Source organism: Strix aluco, chromosome 5, assembly GCF_031877795.1.
Source record: "Strix aluco isolate bStrAlu1 chromosome 5, bStrAlu1.hap1, whole genome shotgun sequence".
NCBI classification, from domain to species: Eukaryota; Metazoa; Chordata; class Aves; order Strigiformes; family Strigidae; genus Strix; species Strix aluco.
This window is the reverse complement of record NC_133935.1, coordinates 30,702,881-30,714,294: the sequence shown is the minus strand read 5'-3', so window position 1 is coordinate 30,714,294 and position 11,414 is coordinate 30,702,881. Positions and strand designations below refer to the sequence as shown.

Sequence of the window (11,414 nt, the reverse complement as noted above, 5' to 3'; positions counted from 1 at the left end):
CGCCGCGTTGCTATGGGGACGGAGACCCGCGGGGGTGGGGCCAGTTCGTCCCTGCCGCCATCTTGAGAGCGGCGGCGACGCCGTGGCGCTGGCGGGGTAACCCCGGGCCCAGCCCCGCGCTCCGGCTCCTCCGGGGAGGAGCTCACCCCGGCTTCAGGGAAAGGGGCTGCCCTCTCTCCGCCCAGCCAGCGCCGCTCCGGTGCGGCCGGTTCTGGGAGCTGGCCCGGCGGAGACCTGCTCTTGGGAGAAAGTGTCCTCAGGCTTTGTTGTGTCCCCCCGCCCCCCAAGGCCTGCGGGCCTCTCCGGCCACCACAGTGTGCAGAGAGGGCGGTGGCAGTATGGTGGTGTCAGGCCCGCAGCCTCCAGCCTAGGTTTTGCACTATGTCCAACTCGGCTTTAGGTTTCGGAGGTATCGAAGTCACCTTTGGGCTCGGTAAGTCGCAGAGGGGGAGCTGCAGGGGTGGCAGCAGCTGAAGAAGAGGATGAGAACCACTGAGTTGAACAGATTTCATGGCACAGCATGAAACAGCAGCGCTATGGCTTGTCCTGCTGCTATTAGTGGATCGTGGCAAGCTATCAGCTGTTCAGTCACCAGGAGGGGCACCCAAAGTGTGCCCACCTCGAGGGAAAGGCCCTCTCTTGCACTTGGCACTTGCAAAAATACAGAGCTGTCACCTATGGAAGGTGATGTACCCTACACAAATACACCCAGCGCCAGCCTCCCACGCAAGGGAGCGTTTCAGAAAGACATCTGTAAATGTGAACACATCCTGGTCTGATGATTCAGATGACAGCAGGGACACAAAGAGCTTTGAAACTGGTTGGCACAAACGCCACTACTGCTGGCAGGCCAGCGGGACCTGTGGAAGCGGTGATTTGGAAGCCAGTCAGCACAGCTGTATGCAAAACCACTGTGCTGTCATGTGTACGGCAGGATCGCCAACCTTCTCCGGTTTTTTTCCTCTGCAATGTGTGTGTGGGGGTAGTGGTTAGGTGTTCAAATGAATTTTCTGCCTGCATCAAGACAGCACCATCACCGGGAGAATGCTTTGTTTTCCCAGAAGAATGTGGTCGCCTGTTGTGTTATGTGTCATCTCTTCCAGCCACTGCTGGCTTCTGAGCAATTACCAGGCTGCCAAACCTGACTTGTTGATGTGGCTCAAAAAAAAAAAAAAAAAAAAAAAAAGTGCACTCTTTGAACTGAAAACTCCTCCATGACCTGGAACAAGGACTGGATGATGACAATGACCTCTCTTGCTGGCTGAGAGGGTGGTTAGTGTTTGCAGCGTGCAGTCCCATGAACTTCTTGACTGAATACATCAGAACACCGACTGAAGCCACCCACAATGCTGGAGCACAAGGGCAAGAGCATGTTGTTAATAATCACTTTGAAGTCCTGGGTCTAAGAGGTGATTTATTTATGAAGGGAAGCTGAATGAGAAATGCAGTCCTTCAGGTGGAAGCTCTCTGAAGGGAAGAGACTGACATCCTGACCCTGGACACTGACAGAAGTTTTACATCAGTGAAGCACTAGAATTGATGAGCCAGGCCCTGATCTTGCACATGAGGAGCCTGCTGGGGCTCAGCAGTGCAACAGCACTTGACTGCAGCGGAGGATGATACAGAGAAGACAGAGCCAGACTCTTCCCAGGACTTATGCACAACAAAAGAGAAGAGGCCCTTGCCTCTTATTGCTAGTTGCAGCACTAAATTCTGGTGCGATAAAAGGAAAAACAAATTACTATGAGGGTGGGTAAGCACTGTTACAGCAGCCCAGAGAGGTGATGGAATAGCCATCCCTAGAGACAGTGAAAATTTAACTGGAAAGATTCTGCGATGCTGTGAGCCTGAGAGAGACCCTGCAACATTTGGAAATGTTTTGCTGTGTAATTCTCTTTCAAATTCTTGGATCAAAACAACCATCCATAACTTTCTTCTTAGAATACTTACTTTGAAATGAATTTTTTTAAAAAATCTGTCCCTTGTCCTTCTCAGAGCATATAACTTCGCTATTGACAACTAAGGGTTAACCTATTTGTGATACAGTTACATGGCAGCTGCGGCTGAAGTCCGGCCCCCGCTAGCACTGCCGAACACAGAGGAAACCCTGCATAACCCTCCCAAAGTTGACAGTTAATACAGACGAGCTGATTAAGGGAATGTCACTCAGCCGACCGTCGGCAGAGGCAGAAGTCGGGCCTGCTGCCTGCGCCATGCCACGGCAGGACTGCTCCGTGCAGGGGGTTAGGGGTCTGGGAGTCCCACACCGTCCCTCTGCTGTGTCTCCCTTCGTGACCGTGGGCTCTGCAGGGTCACCCCAGAGGAAGTGACCACCAGGCCGTCCAGTTGGGCTTCATTTCTGAGGGGGGAGCTCCACCGTGTGGGCGCTGCTGAGAACTGCTGCTGCGGGAACGGGGCCTGGGTTCAAGCGTACCACCGGGTTTGCAACGGTGGAATGTTTCTCCTGTTTTACTGCAAGGAGAAACAAAAGTTTCCCCCACACCTAGGAGAACACCTGCATAACATAAATCATTTGTTGTGCCCAGGGGGATTGCTCAGGGCCTTGCGTATGGCTGGGCAGTGGGCTGGTTAAAAGAAGTCCCAGGACCTCATTTCTCCTGTGTCCGCTTCTGCTCACTAGAGCTGCAGGGGAAAAGAACAGGCGGTGAACGTCTCCTTTCCTGGCAGCTCCTGCCATTAGAAAGAAAGACAAGAGGCAGAACTGGCCTGAGGTAAAAAAACCAGACCTGCTGACACTGACAAGGCCAAAACCTGCATGTCTGATGTGCCTTGTTTTTGTGGTGTGCCCACTGATGTGTGGGCATTGCGTATGTCCTTCAGTATGTCCCTGAAGCATCGGCCTTTGTACGCCTGTGCTGACTGACCCTGCCTTTTGTGTACCGTCGCTCCAACATGTCCAAGATCGATTGGATTCTCTTTGCATGAGATGGAGAATGATCTGCATGTGCCCTAAAGCCATGTCTGTCTCAATATTAGAAATCCAGCTGATCGCCTCCTCCCAAGGGAAAAACTAATGAATTACTGATGGAAATGGTTATCTAAAATCCACATTTTAGATATGGCATCCATAGCCAATGTGTAAAAAAATCCAGGAAGCTGTTCATTTTCAAGAATAGGTCTGATTAATTGTTGTATCAGAAATCTGAAATGCAGCTTTATCCTGAAAAGTGGGCTTGCTGCTTACAGTCTACCAATATGGCTTGGATCAAGAGGGCTCAGTTTGCAAATGCAGACATTTTTCCACCCCCAAATAGACAACCCATGAAAAGTCAGCCCAGGCTCTGAGAGTCAAACCCCCTTCTGCTTGTCTTTCATCATGTGTAATAAGGCATCTGCAAGCAGATCATATGTTGCATGACTAGTTAGCTTCTTGGCACTCAGATGCATTTCTCTGTACTGGGTCTGTGCTGAATCTCGTGTTTCTGGCTGGTTTTCTGCTGCTGTTGTCAGCGTCAACACAACTAATGCTGAGCTAATATCCTGACTGTTGTCCCTTGAGCCATGTTGTCTGTTCTTGGGGGAACTTTCAGTGGGTAATTTTTATTCATTGCTCACCTCTCCACAGCCTGCCTGCCCCATCCCTGCCCCACTTCTGCTGGGTCCTCCCAACCCCTGCAGGGGCCTCTATGTGGGGCAGGTGGGAGATGGAGGTGATGGCCCCACTGAGGTGAAGTAGGGGACTGTCATACACAGAGGTGGTTTATCACATGCCAGGATGGGTGTTTGCTGTTAGCACTTGCATCCTGGGGCTGCCAACTCAGAGAGGAAGGAGTGAGAAACATTGAAAACATGGCTACAGATGACCTGACAGCTTTTTTACCAACCTGTACATCTTATTGTTGCTGTATTCAAACTCCTTCCAGAATGAGATGTACCTTCAGTTCATTCCGACAAACTGGAGATACCCTTTCCCATGGGGGCACCAAGCTCTGAGTGCTTGCCTGATAGAATTTCAGCAGAACACAGTATCACTGTCCTTTGGGGTTCAGGCTGACTTAGTTTGGATGGTGAAAAGCAGTATTTTTGTGCATTTTTTTCTTTTGTACTTTTTTCTTGCTAGGTGTTTGAATTGTCCTTCCGCTGAAATTTCCTGCATTTAGAATTATCAGAAGCTTACCCAGAGGGAATAAGCCTGGTGAAATGGACAATGCTCCATGGTAGATGCACTTTATTTCCACATGCACCAAACATGTTTCATTCCCCCTTGACTTTGTCCCCACAGATTTCTCCTCCTAGTCAAGGAGATAGGTCTCAGGAGCATCTGTTCTTACCTACCACTAATGTAGTGCTCAGTGCTGACACCCAGAAGGTACAGCTGTTACCTGTATGAAAGCATTACCTGCAAAGGCAGTATTTACAACCTGAAAAAAACAGCAACTTAAAGCCTAATGGTTTTTCTGAGACCCTGCAGGTGGAAAGCGTGAGCCCTCGCTTGGTTGATCTTTTTTAATTTATAAGGCAGCTTTCAGCCTTTCCACACCAGGAGCATGACCACACGCTATTGCACAGCCCAGGAGGACTGCCAGTCTGGTGAGGCACTATCAAAGCTTGTGGTCCTTGGGGTGTTGAGCCCCATAGTGGAATAGCAACGGAGCGTATGGGGGACCACATCTCATGAGCAGTGGCAGAGTGGAGGGTGGGAAACAGGCAGAGACTTGCCCTCATTAGGCATGGGTCTAACATGCCCAATTACCCCATCGTCTCCTCACCTCTGCAATGTAAAAGACTCTTGTTGAGAGTGGTCATAATTCACGATGAACACCCTAACTCCCCCTTACTCCCTTCACACCCGCTGCTCTCCATTTTCCTTCCAGAAAAAAACGTGTCTTTGATGGAATGAAACGGCTCAGTCAAACAACCCCTCAAATGGTTGGGGACCCCTGCACTTGGCCACCCTTACCCACTTCCCAGCTCTATTTCTGTCCGAGTTTGGAGTTTAAGTGGGCTGACCTTGTGCCCTGACTGCCCTGGGGGTCAGTGATGAAAGCGGATGGAGGCTTCACAGTCAGGTCTCTTGTGTGTGACTCTTTTGTTCCCGAGACAGGGGTGTGCAGTGCCTGGGACAGTGCTTAATTGTTCAGGGGCACTGCTTTAGCCGTCATGCCCTTCCCCGGGTGGCCCCAGTCCTTCTTGCTCATGCGTGGGAGGGAGGCAGCTTCCCCACTTGGGGTAGGGAGGAGGAAGCAGAGTCTGGGTTGCTCGGCATCATTTCTGGCTGTTTATCAATCTGTGTAATAAATTTTGCAGAGTGCCAGAAAGCCAGAAAAAAAAATATTAAAAAACCAAAAGAACTTCCTGGAATTTTGTGACTCCTGTCTGTCACTGGGTGCATCCTCTGTTGTCCTGCCGTGCAGGCAAGAGCAACATCACCTTGCCCTAGCCAGCTCCTGGGGCCATGCACTGTGCTCTGTGGGATGCACCCTGTCACCAAGAACTCCCTCTGCCCTTCGGCAGGTGTTTAATGAAGAAAGCCTGATGTGTCAGGCCTGAGGCACTGGGCTTAGCCCGAGTGGAGGTGATGGGTTCGCACCAGGGAGTGCAGAAGCTTTGGGCTGGGGCACATCAAAGCTGGGTGGCATTGTGAGGGAGCAAGCCTGGGGCTGGATGTATTGAGGCTCCTGGAAAGCTTTGCTGGGCCTGAGCTGGCACCCACACCTGGCACTGCCCTGAGGACGTGCAGAGGAGCAGTGGGTTTGCTGTAGGTATGCATGGGCAGGGGAAGGATGCTGGACAACCTGTGGGCGTAATGATAAAGAGTTGACAGTTTACAAATGTCCATGATGGAGGTAGGTCAGCAGAGCTCAGCATAAGCATGTGGGAAGCCTTGTACTACTCAATATCTCTTTGGCTGCTCCCTCAGCATCTTTCTTTTCACAGCGAGTCCTTCCTGTGCTTTACATCTTCATTACAGCTGGAGGCTGGGGCAGGAGCCTCCGCAGCAGGCCCTCCCCTCTGCCGGTTTCAGGGAGTGACTGCAGAGGAAATGGATAAAAGGAGTGGAGGGTCAGGGTTTAATTACCCCATTGTGTGCAGAGACAAGTGATGGACAGAGACTGTCAGTGGGTCACCGATTAGCTGCCATGGAGCAGACAGAGGAGGGGGGAAACGTGATGAGCCCCTGGGACAGACTGATGTTGGGGAGAGCTGTGAGACATGGAGATGGCAGCTCATAATGGGAGACACTTTTTCTTTTAGTTGTTCCCCCAGTCCTTCATCCCCCTCTTTGTCCCAGCTCCATCAGGAGCCCTGTGGGCTCAGAAGTGTCCTGCTGGGCCCTGGCTGCTTCACTGGTTAGGGTCAAGGGCTGCTGGGGTGGCAGGTCCCCTTGGGGAAAGGAGAAAAAGGTGGGATGTGTCCTGCCAAATGAGCTGAGCTCTTGTCTTCCTGTGGGGAGGCAGCAAAGAAGGAGGGAGGGAGGGAGGGAGGAAAGAAAGGGCAGGAGGGAAGGAAAGGAAGAAGGCTGAAGGAAGTGGCTGCTGGCAGATGAGGTGTAATACATACGCAGTGCTCCTCTATGCAGGTGTGAAGGTCTCCTGCAGAGACATCAGCCCAACCAAAGTGGAAACCAGGCTGCCTGTCTCTAGTCCCACTGCCTCACCACTGCCTCCCTTGGACATGGCTGAATGCCTCAGGTAATAAATCTCTTCCCTTTGCATTCCTGGCATCTGGCATCTGTTGGCTCTGGGGCTGCAAGAGACCAGGGTTATTCTCTTGTCTGATTTGGTGACCTGCTTTTGTGTAAGCAGAATGCAGAAGTAACAAGTTTCAGTAAGTCTTCTGCTCCCAACCCCATAGGTACTTCTCCCTCCTTTCCTTCTCACGCTCGTATCAAGCCCTGGTTCCTCATCCCACCACACTGCCTCTGAGCCCAGCCTCCCTTTCCTACATACTCGACAACTCAGTCAGCTCTTATCCTGACCCTGCCCTCAGTCCTGCCATACGATGTCACACCTAACCTTCCTCCACCAGTCCTATTACCCTTGGTCTCAAGACTCCTCTTTCTTCTTCTTTTGCCTACAATCCCTCTACACATCCTCTTTTGGATTCTGGCCTTCAGTTTCTAACTCCATCCAGTTGTCCTCCAAGGTCCTGCTTCCTGTTTCCCCTCTCCCTATCACTTCTACCCTTTCCTCTCCCTTTCTTGCCTTTCCTCACTCATCCTTTACCCCTCTTTCCTGTCCCCTTCACGCCTCATCTCCCAGCGTTGTTTGCATGAATCGTCTCTGGAATCATGAGATCACTGTTTTTTTCTGTCTCTGTCAGTGGGAACATCACATTAAGGAGCGTGGATAAGTGACCGGGGGCCATTGGGGTGACTCTGGCACCCCCTCTCCCCACCCTCCCTACTCCTCTCTTCTTCTGTATCAAAGGAAGCTTTGTTATCCAAAAGCAGAAAGAGAAAAGCAGATAAAAAGGCGGAACATGTGATCTCATTGGCTTTATTTAGCCATCCAGCTATCCCTCCTCTCTTTCTTGATTCATCCAAAATTATCCAAGTAAGAATCCATAATCCATCCTTCAGCTTCTCATCTGTGAAAGAGATGGTGGTAGATTCCTTTTTCCAAAGCAACTTCAACAGCAGACCTCTTGGTCTCCACAAGGTGCAAAGATGACCCCGATGGGGCTCTTTAGGCAGTGTAATGCCTTTGGCTACAGTAGTCTGCACTGCAGGACTGTGGGATCCCACCCTGTGAAGTGGAATTCAAACCAGGGAGAAGCAAACACTTTTCCTTGTTTCATCATTGCTAAATGGGGGTTTCTAAGAGGATCCAGCAATGCATTGCTTCATCATGGGCACTGCTTGGGGGGGGAGGTTTATGTTTACAGTATTAGATGCACAACATTTGAATTAACAAGATTCTGGATCTGCCAGAGACTTGCTTTTTTGACAAGGGCAAAATTCTTCATCTCAGGGTGTTTTGGTTGTCCTTTGTGATGGAGATGATCAGTGTTTGTACGATAGAGTAGTGGGAGCAGTGGGGCACAGCTGGGATTGCAGTAAGGATCTCTGTGTCTGTGTTGGGATTCATTTAGATACTATCAGCCAGGAGGCAGGAAGAGGATTATTATATATTCCTTAATTGTTACATATTAGATGGGCTTGAAGCTTTACAATGAAAGCTGCTCTGCATGCAGTTTCGAAACAGATATGGTTGACTTAGCACAAATCTTTATTGTGGGCACAGTCATACAAATATGAGGAGTGTGTCAGTGCACCGTTTGCATGATGTTTTAACCAGCTTGGTTAAAATCCACTAGACAAGAAGTTGTTCTAATGTGGGAATATAATGGCCCTTTTATCTGTATAGTCCATTCCCCTTCTCTACAGGAACAAAAATTGCCCAGATAACGCCTTACATCCACAGCTTTGTATGCGTGTGTGCGGGAAGTCACTAAGGCTGAAATTTAATGATTGTTTCAAGGGCCTTCCAAAATAGTTAAGGCACTGAATAGGAGAAGAGTGCAGAAAGCTTGGCAGATGGAGCCAGGCAGCATGTGCTGTGCTCATCTAAAGCACAACACGGACTGAGATGGACTCGGGACAAAGGGTAGTCAGAGGAGTGAAGAGGGTCAGTAGAGAAGATGAGTAGAAAGGCAGAAACGGTGAGATTTGCTTCAGGTGAGACTGAAGAATTTTATTTTCTTGCAGAAGGCAGTATCAGTGAAAGATATACCCGAATGCTCTAAAAATAGGGAGGTGGAAATCTGGCTGGGGAATTGTTTCTGTTGCAGAAAGGTCATTGTGGAAGTTGCAGTGACTTTAGCATCATGTGAACTTTTACATATCTATGTATGTACGTGTAAAATGACTCAGTGAAGCAGTATGTGCAAGGAGACTATAGCTAGAAGGATGTTTGTGGGAATGCCTGAGGTAAGATTTCAATGAGGAAGACATGATGTCCATGGGGATGTGCCACAGCTTTTCTGTGGTAGGAGAGCATGCATAAGAACTTTTACAGCAATGGTGCGGAGAAACTGTATGACATTACAACCTGTCCAACAAATAGAGTTGGCTCCAGCTAACAAACAGCTGAATCAGTAAATGTGGAAGCAAGAAAGTGACTTTTTTGTGCCTCCCATGTGTTTTTTAATAAATGAAGAGTTCCTATAAAAATCTAGACCCATTGAAGCTGCCACTGGACTCCTGCCAGTTCTGGGTCCCTATCATTTGATTTTCCTGAAACAGGCACCATGACTCCATTCGCAAGACATTTCCATTAGCAAGTTGGGCTGATTCAACTTATATCCTGCCCTGTTGTGTCTGACTCATTTTTCCCCATCTCTAGGAGAAGCCCGAGGGAAGGCAGAGGGCCCTTCACATAGATGCTCAAGGTCTCTATCAGATAATAGCTGAAGAAATATTTGCCATGACCGAGCTATGGTCATTTTTTGCCATTCCTTAGTCACTTGGCAGCCAATGGAGGGAAGAGGGAGTGCAGGGTGGGGGAGAATAAATGAGACAGAGGGACAAGAACAAAAGAATCTTTTGTGGTACAGAGAGAGAGAAAAGGGAAAGCATCACCAAATGCCCAGAAGCCATGTTTGTAACAAGAGACCTATTCTCTCAGCTACTTGGAAAACAACTTGGAGTAAAAGGCCCTGGTTGAATTAACCCTTCATGGATGTGACTTACTGAGCATGCAGGAGAGAGGTATGGCCATGGGAGGCGTAATCTGTGTGGGGAAGTAGTGGTGGTGGCTCTTGGGCAATTTAAAGCAAGCATTGGTTGTCTGGGAAGAGGAGGTAGATGACGTTGGGCGGTTTGACCATACCGAAGTTTTAAAATGTCAGATGTTCTTTCTTCATAGGAGCTTCGGTTTTGGCAAAGGTCACTGGAGGGTTTTTTGCAGCATATGAGGCACTGACTCTTTTCCATTGACATTTTTTCTAGGGACACTGGCACCTAGGACTGTGAAGAGAGAAAGGAAAGGAAAACACCACCCCTAAAATGTTTTACTGCAGCATAATCTTGTCCCATCATAGCCTCTGTGAATTCAGTTCCTATTGTTTGTCTTCAAAAAATCCCTTCTCACACATTGCATCTTTCTTGCTCATGTCTTAAGACCTCCCTTTGGCTGAGAAGAACAATTTTACTGTAGTTAGGGGTTCTCGATACAAATGGATTGAAGGTGGGCCATATACCCCATCCGCAAAGAAGCAACCAGCTCTATTTCATTGTGAACACTCTCCCTTAGCCTCCTCCCTGCCCTTTCTAAGGAGGCTTCCTCTTTTATTGAGTGGATCTTTGTGTGAAAGAGGACTTCTGTGATGATGGTATGAGAACAAGTTCTACCCAAGGAAAGAGAATCTGCACCTATTTGAAGATCAAATATGGGGTATTGGCATAGGCCAGGTCAATTTGTATCTGAGCTTGCTTCTGGGTGCTCTGCAAATTAAAAGAAGTGAGACAGCCTGATCTGAAATACAGAAGGGACAGCACCCTGCCGCTGGAGCCTCCTCATATAGTGCCAGGCAAAGGGAAGCAAAGAGCAGTCTGGAAACAGAAAGATGGTCCTCCTCTCTGCTTCCCTGCCTCGCCAGGACAGAAGCAGTATCCACCCATCATGGGTCACCCACCCCCCTTGGCTCGATGGTGCAGATGGGGAGGATGCAGTGGGTGCCCACGGAGCCTGCAGTCAGGTGGGCTGCTGAGCGGATGCGAGATGCACACAACATTACGACTGTGCTTTCGTAAATAAGCAATCACATGGGACTCGTGTGTGTGTTAGAGCAGTGCTTTGAAAACAACCAGGAAAATCATGTGACAACAGAAGTCTGCAGGCTCCTGGCCCTCCCCCACTCCCTAACCTTCTCCCTCCCTTTCCTCTCCTTTCTATCTCTCTCTCTGGCTGGCTGGAGCTCAATTTTACTCTCGCTAACCTCATCCTGGGCTTTGGGGTGTTTGTACTGGCACTTGGTCTTGGCGTCCAACCTACCTGTGTCACTCAGACCACCTGTGCTGTGTGATGTCCCCTGCAGCCCTGCCAGGGAAATTTTCAAGTTCAGTGTCCTAGAGGGACCGAAGGATATTTACCCAGAGGGGAGACTAAATATGATTAAACCCATTGTTCAATGGGATTTTCACTACTGCAGCCCTGAGTCCAGCAGAAATTGACTTTTTCTTGGTGCTACAGTTTGAATACCTGACTGGCACTTACTGGATTCACTTCTAAGGTCAGAAGAGCGAGTTCTGGGGGTTGAATTGCAGTTTGGAAACTAAGAAACTTGAAGTTCTTCACTGCTCCCTCATACAACTCATTCACAGTAGCACAGCAAGGCAGGAGTCTCAGAGCATTAAGACCTCAGCTGAAATAAGAGCAGGTGGTGTTCTGTGTAGAACAAGTGCCACCACACTATCAGTAAATGCATGTCCTTGAGCCTTGGCTCCACTA

The 11,414-nt window shown here is 49.2% G+C and overlaps 1 protein-coding gene across 1 annotated transcript in view; it reads right to left on the bottom strand.

The window, feature by feature from the left end:
* MICALL1 (MICAL like 1) overlaps positions 1–11,414 on the bottom strand; it is a 114,906-nt gene that overhangs the window by 41,058 nt on the left and 62,434 nt on the right. The window lies entirely within an intron of this gene.